This window comes from Mustela erminea, chromosome 21 (assembly GCF_009829155.1).
Source record: "Mustela erminea isolate mMusErm1 chromosome 21, mMusErm1.Pri, whole genome shotgun sequence".
Taxonomy (NCBI): Eukaryota; Metazoa; Chordata; class Mammalia; order Carnivora; family Mustelidae; genus Mustela; species Mustela erminea.
Window position 1 is genome coordinate 10904483 of NC_045634.1, and position 26181 is coordinate 10930663.

At 38.0% G+C, this 26181-nt stretch overlaps 1 long non-coding RNA gene across 1 annotated transcript; it reads right to left on the reverse strand.

The window, feature by feature from the left end:
- Positions 1 to 2024: 2024 nt before the first annotated feature.
- On the reverse strand, positions 2025 to 21381 carry LOC116582003. The gene is made up of 4 exons (XR_004282340.1): positions 21192 to 21381; positions 18812 to 19073; positions 6470 to 6585; positions 2025 to 2155 (listed from the first exon to the last, which is right to left on the reverse strand). It is a non-coding gene; the product is annotated as an uncharacterized LOC116582003 (long non-coding RNA).
- Between the last annotated feature and the right edge of the window lie 4800 nt (positions 21382 to 26181).

The following is a 26181-nucleotide window of genomic DNA, read 5'->3' on the forward strand; positions in this document are numbered from 1 at the left end:
TGTATACACTTTGCCTCTCTGTTTACATCCTGGAGAATACCTGTATCTTTGGGTCACATTAATAAATATGTTTAGTTTTCCCACTGTAGGAAATATGTAGGGAAGTGATTAGCTGTGAAATGTGTATTATGTGTATTCATGAATTTTGCTAGTTTGCAAAAATGATTATATATGACAGATAGATCTTAGTTATTCACTTTCTAATTTTCTATGTGAAATAGAAGTTAGTTACTTTGATACTATACTGAAAACAATGATAACAAAGAAGTATGCATATGTAGGCAAAGTAATGAACTGTGTTTTTGCTTATCAAGATAAAATGAGTTTTTTTGTTTTTTTTTTTCTTAAAGTGTCTGGTTGTTCCAAAATTCAAAACCTGAAGAGGATAGTAAAAGATAAACACTACATGGATGCAGAAAGGTATAGAAAGTTTGTAGAAAAGATACTTTCATTTCCCTTGGTTTATAATGTCACTTTGAAAAGAAGCAAGAAAATGTCCTGAACATTTTTATGAAAGTTGAAAACTGGGTGGGTATTAATGGGTATATCCATAAGCAAAATTTTCTGTGTATTCTTTACTGCCAAATATTATACTTATGAAAAACTAGAATTTGACCTTCTATCTGTTAAAATGATAACTTTGTTTTAGAGCTCTTAACCAGAAGTTATTCTTTACTTTTTTGTGTGATCTGTCCAGAATAGACTCCATAACTTACCATGTAGTCTCCTTTGAACATATTTAGATAAAAATTATTGTAAGATGGGCTTTATCTAAGTTTTCTGCTTTTGTGTAGTTTTCATATTTATGTATCTTTGAATAGTGACCCAGTATCACCAAATATTCATTAAATAAAAAAGAATAAATAAAAACAAGAAAAACAATGAATTAGGAAATAAAAGGAGAAAAAGCAATAGAAGTAGGAGGAGGAGTCATTTTTTTCTCTCTCCCATTTAGACAGGAAGTTATAATTAGTAGCTTTGGAAAGACATATGATAAAGAAAAATATTTATTTGCTATGAAGAGAACCAACTTGTGTTTTGAAAGAGTTTAAAAGCAGTAATAGGCAGGACACCTGGGTGGCTCAGTGGATTAAATGTCTGCCTTCAGTTTAGGTCATGATCCCAGGACGCTGGGATCAAGTCCCATACTAGGCTCCTTGCTCAGAAGGGTACATGCTTCTCCCTCTGGCTGCAGCTCTCCCTGCTTGTGTTCTTTCTCTCTTTCTGACAAATAAATAAAAGCTTAAAGAAAACAGTAATGGGCATTGATATTATATAGTCCTTTACTTTTTACCCAGTATGTACGGTAAAGCATCTTTTCCAAACATTTATCCACGCCTAAATACTTTATGGACAGTTAAGAGAAAGGACTGCATACATAGTTACCACACATGTACTATCATCAACATTGTATAGCATTAACATAATACCCACAACTTTTGCATAATAGTCTGTGCCACAAGTTTCCTGATGCAAGTTTCTTTATAGAAAAATAAAGAAATGAAAAAGAACACGGTATTTTCATGGTGATTAAATCAAACTGATACCAAATCTCTAAGAGTCCATCAAGCTAGTTGGATAGAATATCGTAGGTCAGTGTCATGGCCACTATTAAAAACATTTCTTTGGAAAAATACAAGTTTTTTCACAGTAATGTATTACATATTTGACCTATGAGGCTCATGTAATTACATGTAAAGATCAAACCAGGGTGTTTTGAGACTTTGAAGATTCTTTTCAACCACTCAATTTTATAGAAAAGAAAAATGAGGGACAAAGAAATTAGGTGATTTATCTAAGGCTACATAGCTAGTTTTTAATAAACTCCAGTGCACTGTTCATTTTATCCAATCAAACATGGAAGTGGGAGCTATGTCAGTTTTTGGAGACTTAGACCAACTATTTTATTTTTTCTTTTTAGAAATTAAAAAGACATCATAGACAAAATGACATGAATAGCAATCACCTCTCATACTACAGAATTAGCAATACTTTTTTCATATTTACTTCTACGCTACTTATCTTTAATACAATTAAACCTTACTGAAAGAAAGACCCTGTTAAATATCCTCCCGAGTGCTACTTGTTTCCCCTTCTCCTGAGCGTAACCAGTGTGCTGGGTTTGAGATGTAAATTTCTAGTCCAGTGCTGTCCACTAGAAATATAATGTGAACCAAATGCATAATTTTAAATGTCTGTAAGCCACATTTTAAAAAGAAAAGAAACCGAACTCCCTCACACACACGAAGTGGAATTAATTTTAATAATATAGTTTAAATTATTACTTAATATATCCCAAATATCTCAATAGGAAACCAACATAAAACAATGTTTATGTGCTATTTTTCACTCCCTTTTTAAATCATAAATCTTCAAAACCACTGTGCAGTTTATACTTATAGCCTGTCTCAATTCAGATGTGCTCTTTTGTCATCTATGGCTGGTGGCTAGGAGTGGTTAGCTCAGCTCTCATCTATTTTAAATTGCTTTCTCATATATGTGTGTGTGTGTGTATGTGTGTGTGTGTATGTACAGATACACACACAGATATATATATACACATATACACATTCACTATATATAGTATTATTTCTGAATTGTGAGTTTAAATTTATATAAGTAATATGCTGCTGGGTGGGTATTAATACTTTTCTACTTTTCTTTCTTTATTTAACATAATAAATTTAAGGTCTATTTGTGATGATGTATGTAAATCAAATTAATATATTTAAACTGCCACACTGTATCCCATTGTGTGAATATAAAACATTTATTCATTCCCTCAACAGACATACATTTAGGTTGTTTTCAACCTTTTAATTCTTATGGATAAATATACAATGAATATCACTGTACTTGTTCACAACCTCCTATTTTTGCTGACTAGGAGAGAGATGTTGAGGGAAATTCAGCAACTTCCCCAATGTCACAAAGGGATATGACCGCATACTTCTGACCCAAGGGAAATTATAGGATAAGAAATTTTCATTGAGAGGTATGGTAATCAAAATCACTCTAGTAATGTTTCTAAATCATACAACTCTGCCCCCTCATACCTATCCTAACCCCTACACCTCCATACCAGTTAGATCTACTAGAAGATGAGGTGGTGATAATATTGAACTTTATCTGACCCCTGGGTTTTGACAGTCAAGAAATCTCCCCATTCCTTTATATTCTGGGAAATAGCTAATCACAAAGGACCATGTTGCCTTTGAATATTCCAAGATAAGAATGTCCTGACTTGTGAATCCTGTTAAGCCTTAGGGGCGCCTGGGTGGCTCAGTGGGTTAAGCCTCTGCCTTCAGCTCAGGTCATGATCTCAGGGTCCTGGGATTGAGCCCAGCATCGGGCTCTCTGCTCAGCAGGGAGCCTGCTTCCCTCTCTCTCTCTCTGCCTGCCTCTCTGCCTACTTGTGATCTCTGTCTGTCAAATAAATAAAATCTTTAAAAATATGCGGATTCTTGTGCCCCATCTCAGATCTGGCAAATCAGAATCTTGGTAGTTTAAAAAAAAAAAAAAAAAGACTTACTGTCCATCTTTCCTGCTGACTCCTTCATTTATTTGCCACTATAAAACCTCACATTTTCTCACAGATTTTCATCTTCAAGATGTTCAACATTAAAGACAGTTACCTCTATTGCAATAGCTTGGAAAAAAAATCATCTCCTTAATTTATAGTACATTTGTCTTTTACAGTTTGGGTGCCTTGGACACCCAAACTTGGGTGACCTTGAACAATCTTGCCCCTGGACAATGACCTTGTACAGTCTTGCCCCTGTTTTCATATCCCCATTCGCTCCACTCAGGACAAGAGGACAGTGAGTCTGACTCCTCATGCCTTGCTCTGCGTTCCTGTCCATTGGCAGTATGCCAAGGATTTCACTTAGATTCCTTTTGAGTATTCAGTTGATTTCTGGTTCTGGCTTCTTCAGTTCCATGTTTTGACCATTTGGTGATCTCTATAAACAGATCAATGGTTAATAGAGATCTCTCTCTGGGGTGAGCAACAATAATAATCTGGTTTGTTAGCCTCTTCTGTTTGTTTGTATACCTATACATATAGAACGCAAATGAATTAAAGATTCATACCCACTGTGAAGAAAACAGCTCTTTGATATGAACCAATGAGTTTTGTAATCATGTGCATGTGCTTGACTCATGGCTGAAATTTTAGAATTGAAGCTATAAGAATCTCTATGCCTGCGTGATTATGCATCTGTAATTCAGAAAGGCTTTTGCTTCTCATTGTGTTTTCTGTAATACTTCTCTACCTAAAGATGATATTAATAAATCCAATTATAAAATTTCTTAAAGGAGTGCTGTTCTGAAGGCTTAGCAATAAGTTAATACTTATGTAAATTGAATAGTCCTAATATTCCCAGAAATTAAGGAAATTGAATCTCCGATACTTGACTGTGCTAGACTTAAAAATTATCTTTATAGAAAGCAACTTGGATATGCTTTATGAATCTAAGTTCACATAATTTATATAAAGCTCTGGCAAACAAGACCCGTTTAACACTTTTCGTTTAATAAAAACAACCATGTCTTCTCTGATTACAGTTAAGAATAATATATACATAGATTTTTGTTCTACTTGGAAATGTTCTGCATGGACTCACAAAGTCTTACTGATTGATTAAGGCAGTATCAGTAATGTTTAAGATTGTTAATGTTCAATATATGAAAAATGTAAACTTGTGTTCAACCAAATAAAGTCATTATAATAACAAACTAACGGTAATTAGGTTTTATAGTATATCAGTGGGAAGATAATTTCTAAGATCTCTAGGAAACTTAAAACCTTAGATTTATACTAAATTGAGTGAAATAATAGGTATTAATTGAATGCCAAGATCATTTCAAGGTAAGATGGAACACTGAAACATTAATATATAAGCATAATTTTAAGCTTTGTACTTTTGGCGTTTTATTTCGTGTGTTACAGAGGGACTGTACATGTTCATTTTTACCACTTTGAGAAGTTGTATTATAAGGATGTGTGTGGCTGTGAGAAGCTGTGGGATGTATATTCATGAGCTCAGCTCATCGGCTGAAAAGTATTGGCGTGTGACAGACAGTTCACAGCTACCTGCCTCCTAGTTTTCTCTGTGAAATAGAAGTTATGGAGGTTAAATAATATGTGAGCGAGACTCTAACAGGAGTGGGAACAGCAGGATGGTACAACCTCCTGTGCAAAGTGTGCGGGGGCATGTTTCTGTTAAGGAAAAAGAGAGTGATTTCATTCTAAGGTAAAATGACTGGGTATTGTCTTGTAGGATAAAACCAGAATGGATGTAGAACACTCGTGGAAAGGAAATTTTATTCACTGTAGTCAAAGCTAGCTAAGGGTGGATGGGTTTATTCACAGATTTTCAAAAAAGAGCTTATGTGGACATTTGTCTGCCTTACCACAAGATTATTGTACAGTCTTTTTTTTTTTTCTTAACTGAGTAATCCGAAAGAATGATAGTCTTCTTGAACAAAAAGGGGCGCTGATAACAAACCTCAGTCCACCCTCTTCTCTAATCCTGTAAGCCTCACTGTCCCTCCTTCCTAGTGACTCTTGTTTACCTGCCTCTGTAAACCCCAGCTTTTCTCCCTCTTCTTTGAGACAGTCTTTATTAGTGAATGGTCTCCCTAGTGTGATAAACAGCCTGAATAAAACCATCTCCTAATCATCTAGTGCCTTTTGCCTTTCACAGGGCTACAGTCCTTAAATTAAGTGAACTTGACAAATTAATAAATGCAACAAGCAATGCATGTTTTTAAAAAAAAAAAACGAACAGATGACAAGATGATTTATTTTGTGATGACTTTCATGGAAATGACCCTGAAAGAAAGATTTGAAGGTGAGGAAGTTTAGCCTATTGACAGCAGCCCCAAGAAAACCAAAACACTCCTCCATATGCACCACCCTCAGGGGAGATCAGAAATAGACTGAAACAAGGAAGTTATTACTTAATTTCCAATATAAAATCAGATATTTTTGAAAATAGCTGAAATAGTAGCCCTCAATGCAAGTCCTCCAACTGTAGGAGCTGGAATTTTTGATAGAAGTTGATTAATCTCCAAAGGGCTAATAGCCAAGAAGGATGCATAGCAGACCCTTTATGTCAGGAACCACAGAGAAAGGAATTTCGAGTAATGATCAAAGAGCAGTTTCCTACCTCCAAGGTATAGAGGTTCATCCAAAGTAGGAAGGAAGAATCAGGGGGTCAGGAATAATTGATTGGTACCTTAGAATGAATCCACAGTTAAAGATGGATTATATAAACATTGGTAGAATTCCTAGGTCTTAGGAGAGAAAACACATAGTCTGGCCTGTGAAGGTGTAGCCTGAGGAACTAAAGGCCTCAAAGAGCTTCGATTCCAGTGGAAGCTGAGGGAGGTATCTGGGAATCAGAGGACTGATGTGAACACCCCCGTTTGGGGATAAAAATCAGTGGTGTTAAGAATTCCTTACCCGGCAAAGAGGAGCACCAAAGTGATAATTATCTTTTCTCTTGGGTTGAGGTAATGCAGAATGTCCTCTGAGGTCCAGGCCAGGGTCTCAGATAACTACAGCAGGTGTGGCAGGACCTGAAATGGATTACCAGAACCGCATGAGACACACTACACCTCAGTGATGGTCAAAGAAGACAGCGTGTAGCAGGTGGGCCACACAGCACTCCTCTGATCCCAGGCCAGTAAGTCAGAAAAAGTCACCCATCTTGATATTCACATAACGTCAGAAAAAGGCAGCAAAACAGAGAAATTTCAGGATTGAGTCAACAGACACAGAAAGATATAGTTTTTAACTAGAAGTGAAATAATGACTTTGAATAGATATGATGAAGTTTTTGCCTACCTAATGGAAATCAGTACTTACAAGCTACATTAAGTTCAGTTTAAAAAAAAAAAAATCACATTTTTGCACACCTGCATCTATGAATGTAAAATGTCATTACCTACTGTGAATTATAGATGAGTGAAACTAGCCAAGAAACAGGAAAGAGAGATTGTATTCGATTGAAATAAGATTGATCACAGAATGAGAATGACTATCAGAGCTTTCTGGAACCTGATCTCAGGCAAAGGTCAAGGACGAAAGAATTTGATTTAAAAAAACAGCATGATACAAGGTTCATAGAACTCTTCTCTAGGATAAGAAGTATAGAAGAAAAAGATGGCAGATTCTCTACACCTGAGTAGAGTATATTTCTTTTTCTCTGACTCTAGGATCACCAGGCAAACCTCTGCACATAATGTGCCTTCCTTGGTAGATGATCTAACTAAAAGGGTTATTCTAAGTGTAGGGTTGGCATTTCCCCATATATTGTATCCCAACAATCTGGACATCTGGACAACTGTAGTTTATAGATATGTAGGGAAAATGTGACCAAATATTTGAAATTCAGTATAATCCTTCAACATCCAGGCTGTCGAGTTACTAGACTCACACAGATAACAGATCACAGATCTCTGGCCGAATACTCCTCCCTCTGAACATAAAAAAAAAAGAGTAATCTGGCTTACAGACTGTCCCCCTGGATTCTTGGTTTTCATGAATTAGTTTACTAAAACCAACCATCCTTAGATTTGGAAGATAGGTTGGTTTGGTTTTGTTTTAGACTATCTGAAACACACATACACTCCCAGTGCCCTATGTACAGTGATGGCTTCACTTTGGGCTTCTCATGTTCTCTGAACCTTGATCTATGTATTATACCTAGTCTCAGAAAAATCCTTCACACTGAAATGAAACTGTTAACAGTTGGAAATGTATATCTCTTAGAGAAGGAGCAGCTCTTCACAACATCAAAATCTGAACCTGAGTAAAGAAATGCTCAATGACAGAGCAGGCTGCTTGCAAGTGGATGAGAGAAATATCTGCAGACTACAATGCTTACTGGCCCCGCCTAAAATCATACTACCTAATTGGTAACCTCATCTATGTATAACTTGGCCCTGATGGGACCAACAAACATTTGTCTGGTTAGGTATCAAATTTAAGCTTTTGGGGAATGAAGATGAAAGGGTAGTACATTTGATGGCAGTTTGGAAATACATACCATAGGGTATATTACATAGTCAAGTGATATTCATGATCCCTTTCAAAACAGAAACAGAACTTTAAGGAACAGCTCTTTATGCAAAAAGCAGGACATATTGGAAGGAACAGAGGTTGAAGGCAGATAACCTAATTGTAGCATGTTTTCTGATGGTGCGTCTAAAAATCTGTTCATAGACTCCACATGAGTCAAGTTTCTCAATGCATCTTCCCAACATAAAATTCTGTTCCTGAGTTTTCTTGCCTAATGATGGCTTAGCTACAAGTATAGAAACTTCTGTGAGAATGTTGTTGGGAACAACTTAAATTTCATTGAAAGAGGAAAACAATCTCACTGCTTCATCAACAATTCCGGCGACATAAGACAATACAGCAACAACCGTGGTCCTTTCCCAATGGGACAAACACAAGCAGACCAAGTCACTACACAGCCTCCTGGCAGGAGCTCTCACGGATCAGGGAGACAGGCCCATCCTCTGATCAGAACATGATGCTAGCCCCTGCGTCACTTTGCTCTGAGCCTTCTGCCCATCTTCTTTCTCTCTTTAAATTACTTCGGGAGCCCTGTTCCATTAAAGTACACTCAATCTGAGCAACCTCTGACAAAGATGTATAGGCCCCTCATGCAGGCTAATAATTTAACATCCCAAGCAGGCTAATCCACTTGCCCCTTCAAACCTGTACTCTTGGATCATTTGTTCACATTTAATTGGAGGAGAGGTTGAGAGTAGCCTGGGGGAAGGACAGAGGAGGACTCTAGTAGCAGGCCGCTGTGCTCAGACTCTCTCCCTTGTTCTGCACAGTCATTTCTGGCCCCAGACACTTACGCACACCCTCACCCAAACAAAAGTCCCTATACCTTGCTCTGGGCTGACCCTTCCTAGTAAGAGCCTAAATGAACATCTATGTTTCTGAACAATGACCCTAGTGGGGGTCTCACTCCCTTTTCCTAAAAGGCGTTTTTCCCCCCAATAATATTTTATTTATTTATTTTAATTTGTCAAAGAGAGAGAGAACAAGCAGGCAGAGTGGCAGGCGGAGGCATAGAGAGAAGCAGGCTCCCCACTGAGCAAGAAGTCTGATGCAGGACTCAATCCCAGGATCCCGGGATCACAACCTGAGCCAAAGGCAGCAGCCTAACCGACTAAGCCACCCAGGCATCCCTCCTAAAAGGTTTTTGAACTTCTTAGAAAAGTAGGTATCATCTAGCTTCTACAATTTTTCTATATGAGGTAAAGGCTCTGCTACTTCCTAGCTGTGTGACTTTGGACAACTATTTAATCTCTCTGTGCCTCAGTTTCCAAATCTGTAAAACAGGAATAATAATACTAACTACATCATAGGGTTCCTGTGAGATTTAGAGAAGTTAACACACTTAATACACTTAGAACAGTGCCAGCACAGACTGAGCTGCAAACGAGCATTTGCTATTATTAGTAGACTATGAAGACGAATTTGGATCATTACAATTTTCCCAATCTCCTCTCATTTTCAGAAACATTCAGTCTCTCCAGGAATGTCTGCTGCTCCACACAGATTGGCATTTTGGACATCTGCTTGGGGGGCCCAGTCCTTGATCGGCCTCCAAGTCCGTGACAGATAACCACGCCAAAGTGTGATACAAGAAATAAGTAGTTAATTAAATTAAACAGAAGTTGTTCTGTCTTCTCAAAGCATGGAACACTCAGATGGATATACAAAGCCTTTCACGGGTACAGGAAGTGTCGGGACAAAATCATTGGGGACAGCAGCGCGAGGTGGACGTCAAAGGCTGGGGGTGTTAAAAGAAAACATACCCGGCATCTGAAGGAAATACAATCACTGTCTTGAAGAGATATCTGCACGTGTGTGTTCACTGCAATATTATTCACAGTAACCAACACATGGAAACAACCTGAGTGCCTACCAACAGATGAACGGACAAAGAAAGTAGGGTATAGATACATGCGGAATGTCATTCACCCATTAGAAAAGGAAGGAAATCTTGCCATATGCAACAACATGGATGGACCTTAAGGATATTTCTAAGTAAAATAAGTCAGACAGAGAAAGACAAATAGTGTATTATCTCACTTATATGTGGACTCTCAAAAAAAAGCTAAACTCAGAAACTAACAGTAGGATGGTGGTTGCCAGGGGCTGAGAGGTGAGGCAGAGATGTTGGTCAAAGGGTCTATGACTCCAATGATAAGTTCTGGGGATTATGTACAGTGTGTGACTATAGTAAATAGTATTGTATTATATACTTGAAAAATGCAGATATTAAATTTTTTACTACAAAGAAATGGTAGCTATGTGATGGATGATAAATGATGGATGTGTTAACTAGCCTTATTATGCTAATCATTGCATAATATATATGTATATCAAATTACCACCTGTACTCCTTAAACTTACACAAGGTTATATGTCATCTTCATGTCAATAAACTGGGTGGGAGAGATGAAAATAGACCCACACCTACATATTCGAATACTGACTTAACACACGTAATGCTTAAGAAGCTGTATACTTTTTTCATTGATGCTATATTTGAAAACATTTTTGGAAATATGGAAATTTTCAGAAAGTCAAATTAGAAGGCACACATGAAAATAAATCATCTTTTTATTTTTTACTCCAGCTTCTGTTGGGCAGGGGTTTTCTTCCATTGCACTTGCTAGATGTGATCTGGAAGTTTTTTGGCTATTTCTGAAAAGAAACTTATAAATCAAAAATTTTTTTTTTCTACCACTGAGGCTGTCCAAATCTCAGTTCTGAAAGTGGCAGCAACATTTGAATAAGGTATTTAACTTATATTTTAGAAAGTTATATAGAACTCCTACAATTTTTACTAAGAAAATAAACTGCATTACTTTGTATTCATTTTATTGATCTTGTGTATTATTAAACCACTGCATTTTCTAGGTAAATCAAATTCAAGGACTCATGATCCCACCCCCAAAAATGAATAAAATGAAATTAGCCATGTATTTATTCCACAACAGCAGTCTAAGTTTTAATGAGAATATTTGTGAAGTAATTCTGGGTTCTTACTCTGTGAATGCAAATCATTGGTATTTAAGTCAGCAAATAAAACAGCGGCGGGTGACAGAGACAGGCAAGGTAAAGGGTCTAAACAGGTGCTTAACGGAAGGGTTTGAAGAGCTATTTCTGTTCTCTGCCTTGTAGCTACTAATTTATCCTGCACACCACATTCCTTGACAGGAGCGGAAATGTACTGCTCTGGGAATGCCGACTGCATTACGGTGAAGTCATTTGTGACCGCTAAGTGGCTTGGATCCTAGCAGGACTGAGAGATACCAGAATTGCATTGGCCCATGCATTTCCACCAGAGATTCTGCTCAGTGGACTCTTACGTATTTATCATCACAGCTTCACCCCTGAAGAGGTACTCAGCTAGGTTTGCCTTCAAATTCCAATCGGTGTGGGTTTGCGGAAACACAACAAGCAGGGCACATTTATGGAGTGGCAGGCCTTAGGAAAATTACAAGGAAAATCCACAACTTGGCACGCCTGATTCCAAGCCTGTCTGGAAAGTGTCAAGAGCGTGCAGGAGCCTTCAGATTGTGGCACAAGCACCTAGTTGACCTTTGGAATGGTAAAACACTAGCTAGAAAGGATGAAACAGCACAAAGCCCATACTTGGTTAATTTTAGACACGGAACATAAGAAGTGCCATCAACCAGTTCTAGCAGTGAAATTATATTAGCTCTTTATTTTATAAAGAAAAAAAGTTTTTAATAGAAAAATCCTTAAATGTAAAGCCTCGTTTTGCAAGATTAACATAGCCTCTGTAAAGCTCTTTCTTGCTGGAAAATTAGGAAGACTTAACAGAGTATAGGAGAATGCTAGCCTTCCTCGCTCAGTTAACAACGGCTTTTCCACACTTAACCATCATAGCACTGGAGAGACAAAGTAAATTAATACAGCCCTTGAAGCACTTACTGTTCCCAAAGAGACAGATAGATAACAACCCCCACATGGAGGGGCTACACACATCAGGAAGAACATCCTCTAGGTTTGAGGACAACCAACTATGCGGGGGAGTTAAACTTAATAAACGAATTTACGAGATGGCTTAATGGCTGAGAATTCACTATAAAGAATTAGGGGAAGAAGAGTCTAGAACAGCTTTCTCTGGGATTGGAAGCACAGAAGCACTTGGCATATTGGGAGGTATTATAAGTTGAACTGTATCCCCCCCTAAATTTATATGTTGAAGTCCTAACCTCAGTACCACGGAAAGTGACCGTAACTGAAAAGAGGGTCATTGCAGATATAATTAGCTGATTTAGGGTACACATTCTATAGTGGGGAAATTTGGACAGAACAATCACACAGGGGAACACTGTGGGGATGAAGACAGGTTTCAGGGAGATGCAGCAGAAGCGAAGGCACACCCAGGATTGCCAGCAACCACAGAAGCTTGAGGAGTGGACTGGGTCAGATTCTCTCTCACGGCCCTCAGAGTTGTGACCCCGTTGCTAGCACCTGGGCCTCAGACTTCCAGCCTGCAGAACTGTGAGACAATACATTTCTGCTTTTTGTTGCCTGGTTTGTGGTACTTTTTAAAAGACAACATTAGGAAACGAACACAGGGGGGATGATATGAAGCTTGGTTTGGTTGATTATGCAGGTATGAAGTGGAAAAGAAGGACCATAAGGGAATGAAGGTGGAAAGGAGACTAGGCCCTTATTCAGAATCTTTTTTGTCAAAATGAACAAGTCCATCTCAGATTTGTTGATGAAAGGGAACAGCGATTTTTAATGAAAGGATAAAACTCTGGGGAAGGTAAGAAGCTGGAGGCTGTTAGGTGGCAGAAACCATAATAAAGAGTCCTTAACCCAGAGTTCAGGAACTCAGATGAAACATTAGAAGACTGTGAAACCCTTGCAATTTCAGGTAAAATTTTGTGTAGTCATGAATCATTACAGACTATTAGTTAAGTGCACACTTTTTGAAGTCAGGCACCAAGTTCAAATCCCCATCCAAACACATACTAGTTCAAGGCCATCATCAAACTATTTCTCTTCTCTAAGGCTCAGTTTCCTCAACCGTAAAAGGGGACAAACTCAAACTATATGTTGCTAATGAGACTACAATGGTATACTCTACATAAAGTACTTAGTACAATGACATAGAGTAAGTGCTCTTTCATAAACGTCTCCTATTTAGTTATTTTCATTCTCCACGGACAGGTGATGCCTTAATGTTGAATCCATAGAGATGACTGTCACATTAAGGTTTTGATGCTCTCAAAGCCCACCTTTTAATGAAGAGTATAGCAAACAAAGTTAAGCCTTCAAATTCTAGATCCATATTAAAATTGGCTTAAATAGGTAAAATAAATGATGTTTCTTTATTATGAACACACTGCTTATCTCAGTGAATGGACTATTTTAAAACTCAGCATTAATAATAATTCTACTGAACTGACAGTTACCAGAGGGGACAGGAGTGGGAGGGAAGGATGAAATAGGTGATGGGGTTTTAAGGACAGCACTTATTATAATGAGCACCGAGTGATTAAAAAAAAAAAAAAAGAATATCCTGAAATAATTCAGTAAAAAAATAAATAAATAAATAATAATAATTCTAACTCCAGTGGAGATAAGTAAAGAATATAATTAAGTTCTGGTTAATTGGGCAAAGTTCTTTAAATCTTTGGGGCTAAAGTGACCAACAAAACCTGTCTGAGAAACTGTCATACATGTTAAATCGGTAAACAAGTACATGTGTGAATGCTTGCATCCACAATATGGCTATGGCCAATTCAACATTATGAGGTATAGTTGATTGACCACTGAGATACAAGTCTTGACAAATCCATTTCAAAAGAATGACTGACAGCAGCTAACATTCAAATTCACACTAACTAGATTGCAATGGATTTATGTTCCAATACTTTACATTTTGCACAATTTTAAAGTAGCTTTAAATTGGAGATGAGTGGAAGTCGTGTTATATAATATTTTAATTCCAAACTGTAGTTCTGATTACATCATAAACATTTAGGGCATCTGTTAATGAGGTTACGTCCTCTCCATCTTTTTAAGACAAAGGCCTTATATTCCTAGTTGTGGAAGAGAGAAAAACCTACTATTTCTAATTGAGTACCTGGCCCAAGATCATATGCTCACTGGAATCAGATTTAAGCCAGTCTGACACAAAGCTTTTATCGATGACATCTAACTGGCTTTCCAACTCTGTATTAGTAATGCGAAGATAAGAACAAAGAGAAGGAGGAGTAATACTTCCTGAGTACCTACTAAGTACTAGACATTTTGGCATCGATTATCTCATTTTATTATCACTTATTATCTCCATTTTTCAAAATTTACCATTTAATATGGGATAGAGCCAGGGTGACCATCCAAGTTTTCTGACTCCAAGTTCACTGTTCTTTCCACTGCACAACAGAAGATTGCCTTCTCAACTTCCCCCAGAATATCCGAGCTTAGTTTTCTCTCTTCTGACATAATCTTGTAAATTGTACTTTACTGTCTTAGATTGGGTTTCTCAGATATAGACCTCATATCAAGAATTTGAGTGCACAGTTTCTTTGAGAGGTATATCTTGGCAGGATCCTTAGGGAAGTGGGGAAGTAAAGCCAATAAAAGGCATGTTGATGAGCAAATTACCACTGGGGGAAACTGGGATCCAATCCATGGGAGTTTTGGGGTGACTAAGTGGAGCACATCTGAGTTGGGATGAGTTAGCAGGGTTATCTACCTACTTACCCTCCCCTAGTTAATAGCCGAAAGTTGTTCCTGAAAGTCTTACTCCCTGGCTCTTAATAGTTGGGTGGTACCAGAAAGCCTCAGGCAGGAAGCTGAAGGTGCTTGCCTTCTGAAGTCCTAGGGAATAGTAAGCTCCCCAAAAATATGGGGGTGAGGTGCAAAGATGCACAGTGTTTGCTACAACTATTGTCTTCATTTTATAAATATGGCAGCTGAAGATCACAGAAGCTAAGTGTCTTGTCTATCTTACACAAGGATTATGAATGGGTTAACAGCGGGCTCTGCTAGACGCTATCACTTATCCCAAGCGAATGTGTTTCTAATGGTGAGCAGGGACAAATGTACACTCTAGAGTGTTTCCCTATTAACAGTCTCTTTTTCCAGTGAGTTCAGTTATTTTTACCTCCTTATACTATTTTCCTTTCAGTTATTAGCTTTCAGTTTATCAGCTCTCTCTAAGTTCTGAAACAGTCAAGGTGGTCTCCTCTCTGCCTTCTTACGGTATCATTACCCACCCCAGACCCATTTTAACTTAGTCACCGCTGTAAAGACTGTATCTCCAAATGAGGTCACATTCTGAAGTATTGCAGGTTATAACATCAATATATAAACTCAACCCAGAACAGTACTTACAGGAAGAAGTAAATTAGACCCAGAGAACTGATCATTTATTTTTGGTTTTTAGGGTTAGGAATAATCTTGGGTTTTGGCATTTAAAATAATTGTCATATTTTTAAAAATTTGACAGTTTGAAATTCTGAAAGATTAGTCTTACAAGTAAAATGTAAGACATAAAACTGAGTTGTTGATTTTAGACTTGGAATTTTAAGTTGAACAGTATGAGTTTTTGGCTAAGTTTGTAAATAATATTAGAACATTTTTAAAGAACTTAGATTCTCTATATTTTTAAGGTTTAATTAAATAGAATTACATTACAACATCAAAGTATTTGAGAAAATTTTGCTTGCTGAACATTTATTTAAAATATATAAAAATAGAATCTATTATTTTACATTTATAAATGAAGTTTAAAACATTTTAGGAGAGTTTAGCCAAGTTTGTAAATGGGACAGAATATTTAGGAGAATGTAAAAGTATTAATCAAATTTTCTTGGAAGTGATTGTTAAATGTTACTACATTTATAACTACAATAATACTATTTTTAGGTCAAACTTGAAAGCTTAAGGGAAAACTAAGTTTTTCAATTTTTCACTTTAATAAATTGAATATTAATATTTTTAAAGCAGCCACCAATAGCATTTCTTGTGCATCAATCTGCCCTCAAGAATGCAAAAATCCCACTTCAGGTCTAAGACTCTCATGTGAAAAAGAGCTACATTTTTAACTTAAAACTACATTTTTCTCTTATTACAAAAGCAACACATACCTATTATGGAAACGTTTGAAACCTCTGAGAACATTCTTAAAGATGTGAAGACAGGGGCACCTGGGTGGCTCAGTGGGTTAAAGCCTCTGCCTTCAGCTCAGGTCATGATCCCAGGGTCCTAGGATGGAGCCCCACATCGGACTCTCTGCTCAGCGGGGAGCCTGCTTCCTCCTCTCTCTCTGTCTGCCTCTCTGCCTACTTATGATCTCTGTCTGTCAAATAAATAAATAAAAAATCTTTAAAAAAAAAAAAGATGTGAAGACATTAATGAAAAGATAATAAAACAAAAATTATATAATTCAAGAGATCATTACAGTCAACATCCTCGTAGGCAGCATCTGCCGATGTCAGCGTTGTCAGTGTGTGGTTTCCAGGCCAGGGCAGCAGCGGCACCTGGGAATGAGTTGCGAGACCAGCACTCTTACCTCCCTCCACCCTCCAGACCTGAGTAGGTTTCTGGGAGAGGGGCCCAGCAGTCTGGTTAGAACTGTCCTTCCAGATGATTCTGTTGTAGGCTAAACTTTGGGAGCCACTGACACATAACAGTAATTGTTTGCACAGCATAAATACCTAGGAGTGCTCATGTTTGCTCAAAGGATTTTTTTGTGTTTTGGTTTATTGTTATTATTATTATTATTTTCACTAAACCTTATGCTTTATTTAGGTTGCATCTGTTCTTCCAATAAAGCCCTTTTCTACTCCAGGATCCAGTACAAGATCCTATATTACGTTTAGTCATCATGTCTGCTTTGTCTCCTCAGTTCTGAGACATTTAGGCTTTCGTTGTTTTACAAGACCTTGGTATTTTTTTTTTTTAAGATTTTATTTATTTATTTGACAGAGAGAGAGAGAGACAGTGAGAGAGGGAACACAAGCATGGAGAATGGGAGAGGAAGAAGCAGACTCCCTGCTGAGCAGGGAGCCCATGTGGGACTGAATCCCAGGACCCTGGGATCATGACCTGAGCAGAAGGCAGAAGCTTAATGACTGAGTCACCCAGGAGCCCCCTAGACGTTGGTATTTTTGAAGGGTATTTGTGAAATATTTTGTTGAATGTCCCTCATTTGGGGTTTCGTCATGATTATTAGATTGGGGAACAATACCAGAGAGGTGAGGTACCCTTCTCATTGCATCCTATCAAAGGATATGTGATATCATCATGATTTATTACTGGTGATGTTAACCTTGACCACTTGGTTAAAGGTGTCTGCCAGATGTCTCCACTGTAAAGTTACTATTTTTCCTTTTTTGCAAGCAAATCACACAGTCCAGTCAAGCACTCAAGGGAAGGGACATTAAGCTCTACCTCTCAAAGGAGATAGTATCTCCATAAATTCTTTGGAGTTGTTCTGTAAGAAAGATTTCCTCTCTGCCATTGATTGATTGATTGACTGATTGATTTACATCAGTATGGATTCATGGACATTTGTTTTATTCTTTGGGTTATAATTCAATACAACATTTATTTATTTCTCCCTCATAGTATTTTAGCTTTGGCCAACTCTTTCAGAGGGGCTTCTCTGTTTTTCCAGCTTTACGGAGGTATAATTCACTGGTAAAATTGTAATATATTTAACATGTACCACATGATGATTTGATATGCATATCCATAATGAAAGGATCCCTACCAAGTTAATGAACACATCTATCAACTCACATACTAGCTTTTTTGGAGGAAGAGGTAAAGACACTTAAGATTTAATCTTTTAGCAAATTTCAATTATATAATTCAATATTAACAACTATAGTCACAATGCCATAAATTAGATCTTCAGACTTCATTCAACTTATAACTGAAAGTTTACTCTTTTACCAGCCTCTTCCTATTTGCCCCCGGCAACCACCAGTCTACTCTCTGTTTCTATGAATTTGACTTTTTTTTCCCCCCTAGATTCTACATGTAAGTGATACCATGGAGTATTTTTCTTTCTCTGTCTGGCTCCTGTTTTTTGTTTATCCCTCCTTCCTTCTGGTACTACAAAGTGTCCCAGGGTTCTTATTTTGTATTTTCCATACCCAGCCTCTATAATCAATCATTTCTCTTGATTCCTTTAACTGGAGGATTGTATTCAGTAACTAAGGTCTGGGGACAGGATGTGTTTGTTGCCACCTACTAGGGTATTACTAATCTTAAACCTTCTCATGGGCAGAGCTAGGAAATACTTATACTTTTAAGGATTCCAAAATATATTGCAAAATTGTTCTCTTTTTTTCTAGCTTACATCATACCACTAATGTATGATAGAGCAAGTTTTCCTCAATGTTTTTAGAAAAGGATCATTATGATTTATTCTATTAAAACTTTATCAATTCAGTAAGTTTCAAAAAATGGTATATCCATGCAGTTTTTATTTCTGGGTTAATTAAATATTTTCCACATATCCACTAGACATTTTACTTTTTCCATTCATAAATTTTCTCTGTGGCATTTGCTCATTCATTATTCTACTACTGGTCATTTACTAACTATGGTAAAAGAAACCATTTAAACTTAATGCTATTCAGATTTTAAGGTAAGAGAAAATGAACAAACTAATAGCCATGTCTAACAAAACTCATGACTTAATTATATTTAGAGAACGAAAGAAAAGCTATTTAGTTATCATTTTGACCTGAAGCTTACCTGGAGAGACAATTGTTGGAACAAATTCCAGAGCAGAATAAAATATTGAGACATCTCAGGTTGACCTCCCATTGCACTGGTAGCTGACAGCAATCACTAACATCCTATGAGTTTCTATGAAGTATGGACTGATTAAAAGTTCTTCTGTGCTCTTGTAGAAAAAGTCATGATTTGGTTGTGTTGTGGCCTGATTTATAAGGATTGGCAAGCTGCACGAACTCTTTCTTCTGAACTTACATGGGGCCCATGAATTTTGCTGTACCTGCAAAGGAATATTAAGATGGAATTTGAAGTTTAGAAGTGTGGTACGGAAGATTATAATCAGGACATTTCATTTATATTATAGTTGCTTTAGGATAAGATATTCAAGAGTGGTTATATAATTTAACATGGGCTTGGGGAAAAGAAGATAATGGGCATTTGAGGTACAAGACTAGGTCTGTTGCCTTGAATAGTATCATAAGGCCCTCAAACCCTCAAACACCTGGCAATACCTTCCCTCTCGTTTACCTCATCCACCATTCTTTGCTCCAGTCATACAGAGGTAACTGCTATCCTTTGACCTTGCCGGGGAAACACAAGGACATTTGCATACATTGTTTTCTCTGGGTAGACCATTCTTTCTCCACATATCCACATGGCTCCCACCATCTGCTCTTACAAGTCTACTCAGTTGTTACCTTCTCAATAAGAACACCCTGACCGTGGTGTTACAATGACAATCCCTCACTCTTAAATCTCTTTATTAAGATAATGCTAGCAGCTATAACGGGTAAAATCACAATGCTCAATGGTTTGCAACAATGGAAGTTTTTTTTCACTCGAATTCCAAATAGTAGATTGATGGGACAGATGGTGGCTCTTTCCAACACAGTCATTCAGGGACTCATGCTGATGGAGGCTCTGCTATCATTAGCATGTCAGTTCTAAGCATGTCCCCGAATCAATAAAGAAAGAAAAAGATAGTGAAGGCAAGAGACTTTGATATGTCAAGAGAACTCACTCAGCATCATTCTACCCCCACTTCATTGGCCCAAACTCAGTTACACGATTATATGTAAAACTAAGAGAGACTGAGAGATGTGATCTAGCTATGTGCACAGGAGGAAAAGCAAAAAGGTTTAACAACTAACAGTCTCTTCCACACACTTAGTAGGCACTTATTAAATATTTGTTTGCAGACTGGATAAACAAACACATTAATTCTGTGGGTAATCCATTCATGTTAAGAGGGATGTGAGGGTTTCAATGAATGATAAACACGATGTCTGATGGTTTCAAGGGTTTTGTATTTAAGTGGGGACATATGTGCTCATTTAAAAAATTATCATGCAAAGCAATAGATAAGGAACAAATAGCATTTATAAACAGGACTTCAGGAACTCAGAGGAAGGACCCAGCTCTGAGTACTGAAATGGTCATTAAAATTTTTGAAGGAGGTAGGACTCTCTCAATTTGGATCTTTAAAGAAGGGTTAGGATTTTAGTAAGTGGAAAAAAAAGGAAAAAATAAATCAGTTGGGAGAACACGAAGAACAAGGATGAAGACACAGGAAAACTTGGGGTAGGCCTACTTATGTATTTCAGATGGGGAAGTGTATCAATCAAGATAGGCTACATTATCTTATAGTAAAACATCATGGACATCTCAAAGCTTTAGCACAACAAAGGTTTGCTTCTAGCTCATTTTACATGTCACTGAAAGTCAGCTGGGACCTCCAGTCTATTCTCCAGTGTGTGCTTGGGGGCCCAGGTTGATAGATTAGTTGCTATGGAGAACACTGTCAGTAATTGTGGCTAAAGAAAACACAGAGCTCTGGAGGAAGGTCTTACCTTACCAGTTAAACTCTTCTACTTGAAAGTGACGTATGTCACTTCCACTTAAACTCACCAGCTAGAAACAGTCATATGACATATTCCCAAATGGGAAGAATTTGAATAATTGGTGAACAACACTGAAGACCATCACAAAGGGCAGTGGAGAATGAAGTTAGACTAAAGGTACTGGCATTGTCTTCAGTCTGTACCAACAGCACACCTGGAAATTAATTCAAACTGCAAAATCCTGGCAGACTCCGAAACTCGCCTCTTCACCCAGACCCGCTTTTAAATTCTCTGTGTATGGGCCTGCTCGCTGCAAGTCTCCACTCGGATATTTATGGTTGCTTTATTTATCAATTTATTATTCAACACACATTTGAGCCCCCATCAGGCTAGATGCTGGGGACACGGAGGTGAATAAAGTAGTGATGTTCGGTGGCTTGACTGAATGTGATAAGCTGCAGAGATGGCAAAAACAGAACTGATAACACACACACACACACACACACACACACACACACACATCCAAGAATCATCAGAGGCATGGTCTCATTGCTTACCTGCGCATGGTGACCACAGGAGGTGAAACGTCGTCTATCAGGCATGGAAGTGCCTTACGTACTCCTTCCACCTTCGCTGGGGCTCTGAGTACGATGCTAGGCACACAACTGCAGCAGTTCCCTCTTACCTGCGGTTTTGATTTTGCTCTCAAAGGTTTCAGTTACCCACAGTCAACTGTGGTCCCAAAGCAGTGGCTCCTCCTTCTGACCAATCAGAAGTCAGAGAACGTGGGCGGTCGCCTAATGCTACGTCACAGCGCGCACGTCACAATGCCCACCCACGTCGCAGCGCCTACGTCACAGAGCCCAAGTCAGTGTCCATGTTGCAAGCACCCAAGTCACTCACGTCACTTGTCTTACCAGGTGGCTATTTTATCCTCTCACAGCATCACAGCAAGAAAGGTAAGTACCCTGCGCGGAAGGTATTTTGAGAGAAAGACCATGTTCACACACTTTTATTCAGCCTGTTGCTATAATTGTTCTATTTTATTATTATTGTTAATTTCTTACTGTGCCTAATTTATAAATTGAACTTTAGCGTTTAAGTATGTAAGTATAGGAAAAACCAGTATATATAAGATTTTGTACTATCTGCGGTTTCAGGCATCCACTGGGGGTCTCAGAACGCATCCTCTGTAGATAAGGGAGTTTTCTGTAGATGCTGTACTGCTGTTCCCTCGGGCCGTCAATTCTCTTACCACTCTCTTTCCCTTAATCTCCACTTCTGTCCTTCTCTTTACTGGCAGTGACAGAACCACCCCAAATTACATTCTTTTTCTGTGAAAAGTACTAACTCTATTCATAAAAGAGCTGGCGCAGGATATTGTTTCAGCTTTTTCATTTCTTAAGCAGAGTGATGAATTTACCTAGCAAAGAAAGTGCCAAAGATAAATTTTGTGGATAATAAAAGTTCTTAACAAAGGCAGGTGGATTGATTTGAGTTCTGCCAAACACAGGTCTCCTGCTGACCTGCCCTCATTCTACAACTCAGCACAGAGTGAGCTATTTATGCAGTATTTGAAAAGTGCTTTAAAAAAAAAAAAAAATCATGACTGGGATTTAGAAAGCAAGCATGCATGGAAAGGAAAAAAAAAAAAAACAAACTTAAGTCTTATCTTTATTTAAAAAAAAATGCTAGATTTAGCTTTTTTCAAAATTTCGAAAGAAATCTAGACCTGGCACATAGTAGACAATATTATTTGCTGCTCTGAATTTATTTTTCCCTTAAGATATATTCTGACTTGGGGCACCTGGGTAGCTCAGTGGGTTAAAGCCTCTGCCTTTGGCTCAGGTCATGATCTCAGGGTCCTGGGATCGAGCCCCACACCGGCCTCTCTGCTACGCAGGGAGCCTGCTTCCCCCTATCTCTCTGCCTGCCTCTCTGCCTACTTGTGATCTCTCTTTGTCAAGTAAATAAATAAAATCTTAAAAAAGAAAGAAAGAAAGAAACTCTTTCCTTTAAAAAAAAAAATATATATGTATGTATTTTTTTAAAGGAAAGAATTTTTAAAGGAAAGGAAATACACATTTAAAGGAAATGTATATATATATACATATATATATTCTATATATACACACATGTATATATACACATATATATATATTCTGACTTCCTAGCTGATATTGTCTATACACACACACACACACATTTTTCAAATGGCTTTATGGAATATTTGAAAAAGAACTAAGATATAATTATGAAAAACATTATATAGTCACCCGCCCAATAATTGGTAACTACCATATTGTAGTAAAATCTTTTGAAGTCTAATCTTATAAAATTTACATTTTAAATTTTAGCCCCAGACATTTAGAAAATTACAGACAACTTCATAATTTTCCAAGATTCAAATCATTTCCAAGTAATGCTATGAGTCAGCAACCTTAAGACTATCATACTAGAGTACCAGAATATATATACACATGTGTATATATATAATATATATAGGCATTAATATTGCTCTAATATCAGGATATGGATTCTCTACTATAAGGAGCTAAACAAAGAAAAACAATTATTCTAAAGAATATAAAAATGCACAACTTCCTAAATGAAGTCAGTTTCGTCTGGCTTATTCCACATGGCTATATTTTTTTAAAAATCATAGCATAAACAAACAAACAATCAGGCATAAATCCACCCTTTTGCTTCGGTTTTAGGAAAAAATAGGAACTTGGGTCATTTAGGGAATATACATGTATCTCTGAAAAGCCTGTAACAAGATCATCTGAAATACCCTCCCTCTCAGGGGAGGATTTTTGCTCTTTCTTATTCACCCTGGTTATGTCAACTTTCTTTCCATTAAGTTTTCTGGACACTGAAGACTAGAAATTGAATCAGTCTAAGAGCTGACATTTTTGGGAGTAAGCGCAATGGGAGAAAAGATGGACTAGGGCAGGGCTGTAATGAACCCTAGGCTGAATACAGAGACAGGAAAACAGAGGAAACAGAAAAACAGGAAAATGATATGTGGCTTCAGAGGGCTGCCTGGGTGGCTCAGTGGGTTAAAGCCTCTGCCTTCAGCTCAGGTCATGGTTTCAGGGTCCTGGGATTGAGCCCGCATTAGGCTCTCTGCTCAGTGGAGAGCCTGCTTCCCTCTCTCTCTCTCTGCCTGCCTCTCTGCCTACTTGTGATCTCTCTCTTTCTGTAAAAAAAAAAAAAAAAAAAAAAAAAAAGATGTGGCATCAGAGAGGATTTGGTGAAGTCCAACTACTCTTGTAGTGAGGGCAGGTTAAAGTTAGGAGAAAGGGCACAGGTTGTATTAAGAAGCGAATATCAATGAACAGTTTAAGAGGTAAGGAGATAGGCGCCTGGTTGCCTCAGTCTGTTAAGCATCTGACTCTTGGTTTCAGCTCAGGTCAGAACATCATGGGTTGTGGGATTAAGCCCCTGTTGGGCACCATGCACAGCAGGGAGTCTGCTTGAGATTCTCTCCCTCTGCTTCTCCCCCACTTACACACGTGTGTGTGCTCTCTCTCTCTAATACAAATAAATAATCTTTGCAAGGGGGAAAAAAAAGAGGTAATGTGAGCTGGACTGTGGCCCTGAGCACAAATAACAAGGCACAAGAGAGAGAGAGAAGATCCTTGGCAATGAGGAGGCTGAATGTTCTCTGTCATCAGCATAGTTGTTAAAAAACAAACAGGAGTTGCTATGGAAAGCAAAACTGCACCTGTGGACCAGGTGTGGCATTACTCAGTGGACAAAGAGGATGTATTTGGATAGTGCAAGCAATGAAGATGGGAAGCAAACCCCAGAGCCAGCAGCTGATGCTTCTGAGCATTTTCTCAAGCACATTTCAAACCATAATAATAGCATTTATTGAGGACTTGCCATAGCCAGACACTCTACTAAGCCTTATATTCACATTCTCACTTACTATTCCCAACAACCTAAAGCCATTATTTTCCCCAATTTTATAGACTAGGAAAGGGAGTGAAGAAGGATGAATTTGCTCATGTAAACATTAAATTTGTGGAGCCCCTGTTGAATCCAGGCCACCTAGTCCAGATTCCATAGTCCTAACCACTAAACAATATGGTCACTCTGGAACCCAGGTGAGGCTAATGACCCTGGGTGGGAAGACTTTGTCTGGAACTACAGCCACCCAAACACTTGATCAAGACTAGTTTGGTAGATTTCAGAGGAGGGTCCTTAAAGGTAAGACATAAACAGAGATGAAAACTACATTATGGCAAGCAAGTAGAGGAAAGGGAAGATCTATTTCCCGTACCCCCAGGCAGACACCTTTGTTAGACCTGCAAGAGTGTACTGGTGGGAAAGAACACCGTTTTGACCAAAGAGATTCTGTAGTGGCCGTGTGTTTGCTGATTTGGCCATTCTGAGACTAGTCATCAGGCAGTATCTGCAGCCCATAAAGAAAGAACAGATATGGTGAGGAGGATTCCCCATGCTGCAACATGCTCAAGCCCAAGCTAGTTCAGACTATTGAAGTAGATGATATTTGCTGCCTTATGTTATTTCCAAATGGCTGCAGAAACTGCTGAGAACCCTAACTCTAAAGTATAGGAGAAAACTTTGGAAAGAGCATAAATAGGAACTCTGTAACTACTTCATCCTTAGTCAATAGATTCACTTGAGAAAATTCTTTTTTTTGTTGTCAAGTTAAAAATATGAATAAATTTCAGCCAGTGTGGAATCCTCATGTTTCTTATATCTAAATGAAGCAAAGTTGGTATCTGGAATAGCCTCTAGGAAACCCAAGGAAAAGTAACCCAGAAACTCTTCATTAGCCCCCCTTCCCTTTAGCAGAGCAAGTGTCAATTCCCAAACCAGAGGCAAAGTATGGTTTTGATGATGGGAGTGAAGCCATGAGAAGATAAGGGTGTTAGGAGGAACTGTATACACAAAAGATGCCCCCAGATCAGGAAAAAGCAGGCTATAATATCTATAATGACAGTATTGTTAGGAGGGCTGTGAAAAGGTTAGAGTAGATGAAGCCAGGATAAAAGTTGGAAATGAGTACAGGTATGGAGAGAAAGTTCTAGAAATAGGGATGTGTTGCCTGGGAACAGGAGGATTTGGCACAGAGAAATCACACCAACAGCGCAAGGTATACTTTTTTAGAGGGCCTGAGAACATATTACCAGACTAAGTGGTTTCAAGTCCCTGCTTTTTATATGCTTTTGTACCTATATACCATTTCATGCCTCTATTTTTCCCCCCAAAACTGCTATCCACTATAAACAAGTAAAAAAGTATAGTTCAGCAAAAAGAAAAGAAAACAACAACCATAATTAGCTCTGTGGAAATATTATTAATCTTTGAAATATTCATCCAGATTTTTCATATATGTATTTATATTTTCAAGAACAGATCATATTGTACATAGTGGACTATAAATTGCTTTTCTCCCTTGGCATTATATTGTGCCAAAACATTCAGGAAAAGATAATTCTTATGTTACAACTATTCCATAGCATAGAAATTGATGGACAAGTTCCCAACTATAGACCAATGTTACCAACC